We start from the raw sequence: 12,805 nt of genomic DNA on the forward strand, positions 1-12,805 counted from the left end.
TATTTATTTTGGGTACAGAGAGAGATAGAGCATGAGAGGGGGAGGGGCAGAGAGAGAGGGAGACACAGAATCTGAAGCAGGCTCCAGGCTCTGAGCTTGCTGTCTGCACAGAGCCTGATGCGGGGCTCGAACCCACAAACGTGAGATCTGACCTGAGCCGAAGCCGGCCGCTCAACCGACTGAGCCACCCAGGCGCCCCAAGGTTCTGTTATCTCTTGAAAATTGTAAGCTCTGGCCAAACCAGGCTGCCTTCCTAAGTGATAAAAACTAATAATCAGCAGGTGTCGCATCCCTGAGAGGTTATGTCCCCATCCTGCCTGTGTCTGAGGACCAGGTGAGATTGCGTGGGGGGCATTGCCATGGCAACAGGGCAGGAAATGCTAGCTCGCACCAAGCTGGTGAGCACCGACCTCGGTCAGTGATCTTCACACAGGTCCCTGAAGCTCCCTGCGGTTACATTTTCTTCTGGGTCAGAGGCTAATTCTAGACTCTTCAGAGGCTTCTCATGATTTCAGTAACGGAGGAGTACAAACATTTCGCGACTCTGAAGGGTACCACCGGGAGAGGGAACCATTTAATGGATGGGTGTGACTGAACAGCTATAAATGTAGCCCCAGCTCACACCTTAATGACACAGGACATTGGAAGACTAGGGACAGCTCTGGGGCCACGGCTGCTTCTCTAGACCTTTTCCTTTCACAGGAGCTAAGGGGTCACTGTGTTCCCACTGAGAGGGCTCTGCTGAAGGACTTCTGTTTCTGCTCTTGCTCAGCAGGACTGATGTCAAATTCCCTTTGTGAGCATTTGCTCATCTGGCCGAGTGCCTGGCACCTTTTAGATGGATTTCGATCAAGCATGACTCCAGTGTATATAGTAATCATGGAAAATTTCAGCTTTTCCATCCAAGGAGAAACCGACAAGAGGGACAAACTGCCCTTGGCTTTTTCCAAGCCATAGAAGCAGAACCCGATCAAGGACTCGAAAAGTCAGGCCACATTTGGCAGAGGCCCAGGGCTAGTCTTTGGCCGTCACTATAAATACTGTGGCATCCATTCATTTGGGTACATGGTTAACTTGTCTGTGTGTCCAACAAACATTTGTGGAGCCTGCCCGTGGTGTTGGGCACCGAGATAGGGCCTCAAGTCTCACCTTGTTGGTTTTATGCCCTTAGCCCTAATAGCCATGTTTTGAGAAGTTTGTGCTTTAACATTTTTTCTGTGTCTGCATTCTTTTCATGGCTGCTCTGCTGTAAAGTGGGTTCATAGGATGTGGGTCCATCCAGCCATTGAGAAAGGCTTAATGGGAAATGGATCATTATATTACTTTATTCAAGTGTCTACACCTTCTCAGCTCCTTACTACTTATAACCCATTGAGTGTATCGGGAGTTCATCTGGTCCACATGCCGTTTTTGATTGGAGCGTATTCAGGATCACATGTCCTGAGGTGTCCTTTTCTAACAATTGAACATGAAATGTTTGGTAAGCATGTTTGCCAGATATTCTAATAATGACACCAGCTAACATTTATTAAGTACTTGTAATGCATTAGGCGCTATGCTAAGTGCTTTAAGTGAATTCCTCCTAACAGCCCTATGGAGTGGATACTACATTATCCCCACTTTGCAAATAAGGACACTCAGCCTTCAAACTTTAATTTATCCCGGCATAGGTCCAGTTGAGTCCAATGCCCTATACCCTTAGCCATTTCAGCAACTCTGCAAATACCAGTATGTCTTCTGAACAGAGTTGAGAATATCTGAGCACTACTATACCAAGAGAGTAGATGTGTTTGTCTCTGATTTGAGCACATTTATCAGCAAGGATCTTAGATCTAGTGCCCTTTAGGAAAGCTAACGCTCCTAGTTTCATGTAAGCAGGGCACACTGGGGTAGGGCGAGTTCCTAGAATTTGCTCTGCGTATATAAAGTCATGCTTTGATTGAGATGAGATAAATAAGTCTTGTCTCCCTCTTCCCCTAAGATTTGGCAAAGTTTAGGATCTTTGTTTTTAATCTGCTTCACTCTATTAAGATATTAGGTTGAAATCTAGAAGAAGCAGACAAGAACAAACTCCCCCCAAACTTGACTCTTCTCTTCAACTGTATAATTTCTGCTCGAGGTGTCACTCTCCATCTTGGCTTTTAGCTTCAAGGTTATGTTTACTTCCTACTTTCCACTTAACCTCTATATTGAGTTTCTTTGCAGTATTTCTTGTATCTATTCCAACTTTGCCAGTCCTGCTGTCACACCTTCAGTATAGGTCATTATTCTCCCATGCCCGAACTATTTTAATAGTTTCCTAATGGTTATTTATTTATTTGCTTATTTAGAGAGTGTGTGCGCAATGTGGAGAGGGGCAGAGGGAGAGAGAGAATCTTAAGCAGCTTTTATAGCATAGAGCCCGATGTGGGGCTTGATTCCACTACTCTGAGATCATGACCTGAGCCAAAATCCAGAGTCAGATGCTTAACTGATTGAGCCACCCAAGCGCTTCTCCTAACTGGTCTTTCTGCATCTAGAGCTTACCTACTCTTATTCATCCCATACATCACTGTCAGAGTACTCATTCATCTACTAAAATCATATCTGGACTTAAAAGGTCCAAGTCAAATTCTGAGGTCTTGATGAAGTAATGGAACACATACTGAGAAGTGATCTCCCCAACACTTCTCTTATGGCCCGTGATTTATAATTATGTGTGGACATGACTTATCTCGGCCGATTGTTTATCCAGTATCCATCTTCTCTTCTTTAGCCGCAGGACCCTGATATTGTTGAGTGCGGTTTTATGCCCAGCTATAAAACTGCATCTCTCAGACTCCCTTAAAGATAGGGCTGCCAGTGTTATACAACTAAGTTGTCAGAGGATACCTTAATTTGGTTCTCCCAGACATAGATCCTGGGACAAGGATTTGGAGGAGATCTCAGGAAGCATAGGAGATCCCAAGTGGCATAGTAGTGGGAGGGGAAGTGAAACAGCATAAGGTAGGCAGTGAATCAAGGGTTGGTTATTAAGAAAATAATCATGTTTGATGACTAGAATTTCATCCTACCAGGGAACTATGGGATGTACCTTAGGTGTGGGTGGTTTCAAGTTGGGACAGTGTGTAAGATGGTAAGAGCAAAGGAATATGGCTGGGTTTTATCTTCAGTAGACTTTATTTTTTTAGAGTAGTTTTAAGTTCACAGCAAAATGGAGCAAAAGGTACAGAGATTTCCCATATGTCTCCTGCCCAGACACATGCAGAGCCTTCTCCATTATCAGCGTCCCCCACCAGAGGGGAACATTTGTTACAATTGATGGACCCGCACGGAAACATCGTATTCACCCAAACACCATAGTTTACATAAGGGTTCACTCTTGGTGTTGTACGCTCCTATGATTTGGACAAATGTACAATGACACATATCCATCATACAGATTTTTTCACTTCCATAAAAATCCTCTGTGCTTTGCCTGTTCATCCCTTCCTTCTCCTCAAGCCCTGGAAACCACTGATCTGTTTACTATCTCCATAGTTTTGGCTTTTCAAAAATGTCATATAGTTGGAATCATACAATATGTAGCCTTTCCAGATTGGCTTCTTTCACTTCGTACTATGCATTTGAGATTCCTTCTTGCCTTTCATGGCTTGATAATTCATTTCTTTTTAGCACCAAATAATATTTCATTGTCTGGATGGACCATGGTTTATTTATCTACTGAAGGATATCTTAATTGTTTCCAAGTTATGACAGTTATGAGTAGTCTGCCGTAGACATCTGCGTGCATGTTTTTGTTTTTGTGTGGGCTGAAGTTGATAGATTAGATTTCAGCTCCTCTGGGTAAACACCAAGGAGTGCCACAGCTGGACCCCATGGTTAGAGTATAATGTCTTCCACAGTGGCAATCACTTTGCATTCTCCCCAGCAATGAATGAAAGTTCTTGTTTCTCCACATCCTCACTAACATTTGGTATTGTCAGTGTTCTGGATTTTGATTATTCTGAAGTCATGTAGTGCTAGCTCATTATTGTTTTATAGCTGTTTTTTTAAAATAATATTTAATTTTTACTATAAGCATATATTATTTAAAATTTAGTCCTGTAATAAAATGGAAAAAAGCTAATGATTTAATGTTAAGTGCAAAAAGCACGATATAAAATTATTTACTATACCTATAACTACAAAACCCCAAAAACTGATGCATAGCTTTACAAAATGGAGGAAAAAATCCAGAATGCTTTTAGTGGCTCTTCACCCTCACAGCCCTAGCCCCTAGTGCAATGAGTGTGCAATAAATACTTGTTGTTCTTAATTAAATGTTGGTCTTAGGGACAAATTAATCTATTTTCTAAATTTGCTAAAATAAGATGCTATAATTTTCACAATGAAAAAAATATAACTGCACACAAATAAGATTGATTTCACACCCCCCAAACATTAACAGAGGGAGAGAGGGCTTTAACATTGTTTATAGAAAGATTTCAAATGCTGTGTCTATGGAGCTTCTGGAAATCTCCCTCAAGAGAGCACGCTCTTCCCCTTCTTCCTGCCTAGAATGTTGACAGGGTATCATGGTGGCCATCTTGGACCATGGGGTGAATGAGGACGAAACTGCTATCTAAGGATAGTGAGGGTAAAACACAGGAGACACTTGGGTCTCTGTGACCATGGGGCTCCAGATCAGCCCTTGACTACCTCTCTGCAGGCTTCTTTTGTGTGTAAGAACACAACAAGCCTTTCTGTCTTATTTACACTGCTCTTACGTGTGTTGCTGCCATTTGTAGCCAAACCCCATCCTCACTTGTATTTCTCTTCAAGACCAGGAAGCTTCTTGCGGGGAGGAGTCTATCTGTTCATTTTTGCATGCAGCATACTCTGCACAGTACTGAGAACCAAATCCTCAGTAAATCTTTGTGAAAAGAGTTGAATTCGATGCACGCGGAAAACTGAGTGTAAAGCACCGTGTTGGGTGATGTCGGCACCTGAAGACGAAGAAAACCTTTGCTCTCAAGGGACCGATGATAAAACTGCTGTGTGTGTGCATGTCATTGCTGCTTTGCAACTGACATACCTAGGTAGGAAGAGAAGAGAGGGGAGCCAGCCCCCTGACTGTCTGAATAAAAACAAGATGCCCATTCACTTCTTGTCCTCTCCTGGCATCCTTGGCTCTTCCGTGTCTGCTGGGAAAGCCAGGCCTTGCCTGGCGTTACCATGGCGTCTGAGCTTGGAGAGCTGTTTCCTTTCTTCCTGAGCCTAAGAAAGATTATTCTAGTGGTATCTGAATAGCTTGGGTTAGCTGCGCACGCGCACAGAGGAAGTGGTTTCCCTGGCAACAGGAGCCTCCCGAAAGCCTCTGAGCGCTCAGTGCTTCTCCCTGGTTTTTGTTTTCTATCCTCCATGTTGCTTGTCAGCAAGTGGCCCGAGTGGTTGCACCTGCTCTGAATTAGGGCCAGTCAGTAAAACTCTAGCGGTTCAGTTTTTTTTTTTTTTTTTTTTTTAAGTCAAAGCGCTCTGTTCCTCTTTTGGTCAAGCTTCCTCGTGAAGTCTGGGCCTGTTTTGCTCCTGGGCAGACCATAGTTACCTCAGATAAGACTTCCCTTTTTGCTGTACATATCTTGGCCAGAAATGGAAAATATTGAGATGCCTGAAGAAAGTTTTAACTGAGTGTTTTTTGGGAAAAAATCTAGTTTTTCAAATGTGCTAAATCTCCTCAAAAGTAGTAGACTTCTACTTTCTAAGCGTTTATTTCCCTCCCATTCTTGCTTTGTTTTTCCACAAAGGCCGAACAAATTCTTCATCCCTTATATATTGCCAGCATCACAGTATTATAGTGAATATGCAAGATGATCAGCATCAATAATAAAGTATCTTCCTTTTTAAAAAAAGTTTATTTATTTTGATAGCAAGAGAGAGAAAGAATGCACACACAAGTAGGGGAGGGACAGGGGGAGAGAGGGAAAGAGAGAATCCCAAGCAGGCTCCACACCATCAGCATGGAGCATGACTCAGGGCTCGAACTCATGAGCCATGATATCATGATCTAAGTTGAAATCAAGAGTCAGACTCCTAATCACATGAGCCACCCAGGCGCCCCTGAAGTATCTCTTTACAACATTGCCTCAGTCTCGCAAAATCCTACTAGCTCTAGCAACATATATCCTTACTGGGGGGCACAGATCCTGTTCTTTTTCCAGCCCCAGAGGTATCTGAGAAGGTAAATCTACACAGACCGTACCACAGAGCGCTAGCCTGGAGTCAGAATCACAGCGGAAACGTCTCATTTCATCTTCAAACAGCAATCTGGATGAGAGCAGTGATCTTATAGGAAGTGGTTATATAACCTTACCTACCAATTGGCTGGTATCTTTTGGCAGCATGGAATATCTGGCTGGTGACGAGTGACAGCTGGCCCCTAGTTATAACTGAGCCTAACAGCTCATATAAGGCTTGTCACCTACACCTACTGAAATATTTTCATTCACTCATTTGTTTATCCAACAAATATTTGCCACCAGCTGTCTCCTATGTGTGTCAAGAGACCACGCTGTGTCTTGCGGGAAAGACATGAACGACACTGTCTTTAACCTTACGGAGGTCTCAGTCTAACAGAGGAAGTAAGTTACGTACCCATGCAACTATGAAGCAGGAGCAGAGCCTAAACAAAGATAATCTGTGAAATTCTAGACATTCTCTCTAATCGACTCTTTCTATTAGAGGGCAGAGGTGGAGGTGTGGTAACCTTATGTTTCTGAGTGATCATCTTCAGTGGGAGGAAGGCACGCTGAGAAGGTACATCTGTTCTGTAGACAAATGGAGGACTCAGCCTCCAAGAATGTTTGTCTAGGTCTTTTATGACCCTTACACTTATTAAAACGACAAAATGAAACAGCAAAATCCCCTTGCGTTGTGATAGTCTGTTTCTATCCAAATGGCCTATTTTTAATCAATGTTAAGAGCTTGACATATGTCAGCCAATGTGACACAGAACAGAAACCAGGAAGAGAATTTATCTGGGATCTGGGAAAAATAAAAAACAAACCCTAGCTTAGGGGAAATTTGAATTGCCACTGTTTGTCTTACTTTCCTCTCAGGCTTTATTTTCCACTAGTGATTGAGAAAGGAAGAAAAATGCATCTCAGCAGCCAAACCTTCTGGGAGCCAGGCTCTCTTGTTAATAGCCGTATCCCCATCCCCCCACAGCAAGCTGAGGAGTTTATCCAGGGTACTGTGCATGGTCATGACCACGGTCACGGTTAACCAGAAAAAAATGAGTGGTAAATCAGTGGAGCTGTGGGGGAGGGGAAGAAAGCACCAAAGTCAGGCACCCATGGTGTGTTCTTTCTCAGGCTGGCTTAGACCAAAGGAGAGCAAAAATCTAAGAGCCATTCATTATATATCCAGGTGACAAGCCTGTGGGGACCATTTTAGAGTTACTGAATCAAGTCACTGCCTTCTGTGGTGTTGACACCTATTCAAGATTGATGAAGTGGAGAATGTGAGACAGGCAATAAAAGAGTCTTTTACAGCCAAATAAGTGATTTGCACCCTAGGACAGAAAGGACAGGGAGGTCCGAGCTGTGAAAAGAACCGGATTCCCCAAGGATACATCCTGAATCATGAGGCTAGGGCTGTGATATAGCTAAGTGATTCCTAGGGCATAATTCCCCCTCCCCACCACACTCGGGATTTTCAGGTTTGAACCTCATGGCACACAGGAAGATCGTGGCTGATTATTAGCTTTATGACATTGCAAACATATTTTGCTGTGGCACTCAGTGAGCATGTAGCAGTCTCCGTTAGTCACGTTTCTCTGAGAAACAGAATCAACAGGGTATGTGTCTGTCTGTGTCTGTGTCTATTTCTAGAGAGACACAGAGGCAGACAGAGAAGATAGGTTTATTATAAAGAATTGGCTCATGTGATTTTGGAGCTAAGACCCAGGATCAGAAGCTTTTCAGGGTAAAATGGCAAACTAGAGGCCAGAAAAGCCAACGGTTCAATGCCAGTCCAAAGGCCAGTAGGCTGGAGATTCAGAAAGAGCTGATGCTTCAGTTTGAATCCAAAGGTAGAAAAAATTCTGTCATTCAGGGGCGGGTCAGACTTGATGGTCTTCAACTGATTAGATGAGGTTTACCCATGTTCGGCAATTTGCTTTGCACTGTCTGCTGATTTAAATGTTAATCTCACCTGTGGGGCACCTGGGTGGCTCATTAGGTTAACCTATTTAATGATTAGCTATGCAAAGCTGGCAATAAACTACCCCTTATTAATAAGAAGGAATAAATGCAGAGTGTCAGGTCTAGTAGATGTTCAATAAATATTAACTTCCTCACCTTGTGTGAATGGGCCTACGAGGCAAAGCTTGTGCGATGGTTAATTATGTGTCAACTTGACTAAGTCAGAGTGCCCAGATATATGCTCAAACACTATTCTAGATGTTTCTGTGAGGGTTTTTTAAAAATATTTTATTTTAAGTTCCAGTATAGTCAACCTATAATTTTATATTAGTTTCAGGTGTACAATAGACTGTTTCAACAATCTGTGAGGATATTCTAGATGAGATCAACATTTAACAAATTTTTTTAATGTTTAGTTATTTTTGAAAGAGAGAGAGAAAGAGACAGAGCATGAGCAAGGAAGGAGCAGAGACAGACGGAGACACAGAATTTGCAGCAGGCTCCAGACTCTGAGCTGTCAGCACGGAGCCTGATGTGGGGCTTGAACTCAACAAACTGTGAGATCATGACCTCAGCCGGTCGTGAGCTCCCACATCAGACAAGGTGGCTGTGGGTCCTGGCTCAACCTCTGGTTTGTTGTTTGACTTTAGGAAATCTCCTTTGGTTTAAAACTGGAGAATCAAAACCATCTCATTGGCTAGGTATGAGGATAACACAATGAAATACACGGAACGCACAATGCCAGGGCCACAATAAGGGATTAAGTAGAGAACTGAATGAGAATATAGTAGGCATTCCATAAATGTTAGCCAGCGTTATTACTATTGTTGAATCATCATACATTCTCAGTACATGTGGGCCTGTCCCTTCACAGCTCTGCCTTCCTGCAAGAACAGGATCAGGTGGAGAGAGAGAAAGAATCAGAAGAAAAGGAGGGTAAATATGCTTCCTCCTTATACTTGATCTCTCCTCCTTACTGCACCATTAGGTAATTTCCAAATAAGTAATATGACAACAGCTTAAAAAAATCTCACATTGGACAGCTGTTTTCTTATGTCTTTGCCCACGGTGACCCTAAATTGCCCTCTGGAATTATTTCCTGGGTGCTTGCAGTGTCTGCTGGTCAGTCATCTGAAACTGGCCTAACTTGGCTTTGCATCTATTTGTCTAACCCAGTGTTGGTCCTCAGCGCTGCAAGGTATATGTTCCCAAACCATCGCCAACTTCGATTATTCAGGGGTCTCATGTGGCAGAGGGCCACAGACTCCAAAAAACATACTTTATTGGTTTACCTATCAAAACTGGTGGTTATTGGGGCGCCTGGGTGACACAGTTGGTTAAGTGTCCGACTTTGGCTCAGGTCATGATCTCATGGTTCGTGGGCTCGAGCCCTGCGTCAGGCTCTGTGCTGACAGCTCAGAGCCTGGAGCCTGTTTCATATTCTGTGTCTCCCTCTCTCTCTGACCCTCCCCTGCTCATGCTGTCTCTCTGTCTCTCAAAAATAAATAAAACATTAAAAAAATTAAAAAATTAAAAAACTGACAGTTATTACACAAGACTGGTAGTTACACTATATTGTATTATTGATATTTATTATATAACACATACTCACATATAATATAATGATTATAGATAATATATAACCATTATACATACAGTAATACATATATATTGGATAGGGGCCTTTAAGAAGTATCAGCTTAGTTATTTATCTACCCAAGAAGAAACTACCAAGTGTTGATGATTAATTACATTATTTAAGGAAGCACATTTTGTTAAAGCACATTTGCCCTTCTGTTAGAGCTGCTGAAGGAAAGAAAAGTAACCTCTTCATTTGTGAAGCAAAAGACCATTCCTCTTAGAGGATATTCCTGAACCACCATAAATCTTTTGACTCCAAGTCCCCGTAGAAGTGGAAGCAAATTATGCTAAGTAAAGGATGAAATCATTGTAATTGGATCACAGCTCCTTTGAAGCTAGTTTTCTATTTACATTTTTTTATGTTTATTTGTTTTTGAGAGAGAGACAGACAGAACATGAGCAGAAGGGGCAGAAAAAGAGAGAGAGAGACAGAATCCAAAGCAGGCTCCGGGCTCTGAGCTGTCAGCACAGAGCCTGATGTAGGGCTTGAACCCACGAGCCATGAGACTGTGACCTGAGCCGAAGTCGAATGCTTAGCCAACCGAGCCACCCAGGCACCCCGAAGAAAGTTTTCTATTAAAAACAAAAAAGGATGGGGAAACAATGTCAGATTGTATTTTGTGTTGTGTTGTATTTTGCCTTTGGCCTGGGAATCACGAACTAGCTGCATGGCCGGGGGAAGTTTGATGACTGCTGATCTGAGCCTCTGTCTCCTTGTCATTAAATTAGGGGGCTGGAATGCATCATCTGTAAGACCCTCCTAGCTCTTAAATTCCACAATTCGGGGGGCACCTGGGTGGATCAGTTGGTTGGGCGTCTGATTCTTGATTTCGGCTTAGGTCTTGATCCCAGGGTTGTGGGATTAAGCCCCATGTCAGGCTCCATGCTGCATGTGGAGCCCACTTAAGATTCTCTCTCTCTCTCTCTCTGCCCCTCCCTCCCTCCCTCCCTCTCGCTGCTCCTCTCCCCTGCTTTCTCTTCTCTCTCAAAAAAATTCCAGAGTTCTGGTTAGGAATTATGCAAGGTGCTATCCTAAGAAAGTCGGCAAGCAAAAAGAAAGCTCCCTGGTTTTATTTCACTTGGAGGAAAGCATGTCTTTACTATCCAACATCTACCACCCAGGCAGGTTACACTGGGCACAAAGGAGAGCCATAGTGACCTGCAGTTGGTGAGTCTGCTGCTTTATTCTCAAGAGAATTTGGAAATACAGTTTCAGATGAAAACCTCCCCGAGGGATGTGGATCCAAGAAGAAGTCTTGTAGGATGTGCTAACATGAGCAACGAAGACAAAAGAAAAAGGACAGGGGGTTACCTCCCATCGTTCTGGAGAAATCATTCATCAGTGCACACATCTGTTTAGCCAGCACTTACTGAGATGCCGGCTAGTGTGTGGTTAATGGTTCTGGCTCTGGAGTCAGATGCCCTCAGTTCAAAGCCTGGCTCTACCACTTCTGTGCTCTCTGTTTCTCATCTGTAGTCTTCATCTCAAAAGCTCGTTATCAAGGATAAATGAGTTAATACAGGTAAAATATTGATAATAGTGCCTGATGCTTAGAAATCATTCAGTAAGTGCTATGTGTTACCGTGGCCATGCTCTATGCTGGATACAAATGGAGACTCAGAGAGATGGACAAGGTAGCAATAGACAGGTTCGTGAGGGAGGGAGTGTCAGTCAGGGAAACCTTCATGGAGGAGGTGACTGACTCCAGCGGTATCTTTTTTTTAAAATATAATTTATTGTCAAATTGGCTAACATACAGTGTGTACAGTGAGCTCTTGGTTTTGGAGGCAGATTCCTGTGATGTATCGCTTACATACAATGCCCAGTGCTCATCCCAACAAGTGCCCTCCTCAGTGCCCATCACCCATTTTCCCCTGTCCCTCACCCCCCCCCTCAACCCTTGGTTTGTTCTCGGTGTTTAAGAGTCTCTTATGGTTTGTGTCCCTCCCTCTCTATCTGTAACTACTTTTCCCCCTTTCCTTTCCAGCTGAGCCTTAATGTTGATAAGCCTCTGTGATTCAAAGAAGAGCGGTCAGTTCAGGCAGGGGCGGGAGGGTCAGCAAAAGCAGGAGGTGCAAATTCTCCTTGTATTCGGATGGCTATTTGGCAATGGCTGGAGTTGAGGAAAAAGGAGAAAGTTCGGGGGGGATGAATCTGGAAGAGTAGGTGAGGTTATGGAGGGGTCCCTAGAAGGGGGTGCTCTCTGCCGCTGCAGCTGGGGTTTTCGGCTAGAATCAGGCAGCCTTCTGGTTTGGAGCCACTCTGGAGCAGGGCTGGAGTTGGAATAAGAAAGAAGTCAGGCGTGGGGCTGGGCTTGGACCCAGGGTCTGGTGGATCCCTGAGGTAGGCCGGTGGCAGTAAGAATCTTGTTCTTTGTGCATATTTCGTGAATCCCAGCTCTGTGTCCCTTTCTACTACCAGATTTCCTGAGCCTCTTCCTACTTTGTCTGAGCCAGGGATCAGGTAGCCTTTCAAATCTGAGTCGCAATCTCTGGAAGGCACTGTACCAGGCAAAGACACAGGGAAGTTAAAGCCTGGTAATTCCCAAACCTAAGGTTTCAGGTCGTTTGAGTGCAGAGGAGGAGATTTGAGCTTGGGTGAGTCAGAGAAGGCTTCCTGGAGAAAAGCGGTCTTTGGGCTGATGTTTAAAGATAGGTAAAGACAGAGTGGCTAACATGAACAGATCAAGAGACTATAGATGCTGGCGAGGGTGTGGAGAGACGAGCACCCTCCTACACTGTTGGTGGGAATGTAAACTGGTGCACCCGCTCTGGAGAACTGTGTGGAGGTTCCTCAAAAAACTATCCATAGAACTCCCTTATGACCCAGCAATAGCACTGCTAGGGATTTACCCAAGGGATATAGAAGTGCTGATGCATAGGGGCAAATGTACCCCGATGTTCATAACAGCACTTTCTACAATAGCCAAAACATGGAAAAAGCCTAAATGTCCATCACCTGATGAATGGATCAAGAAGATGTGGTATATATACACAATGGA

Source organism: Suricata suricatta, chromosome 10, assembly GCF_006229205.1.
Source record: "Suricata suricatta isolate VVHF042 chromosome 10, meerkat_22Aug2017_6uvM2_HiC, whole genome shotgun sequence".
NCBI classification, from domain to species: domain Eukaryota; kingdom Metazoa; phylum Chordata; class Mammalia; order Carnivora; family Herpestidae; genus Suricata; species Suricata suricatta.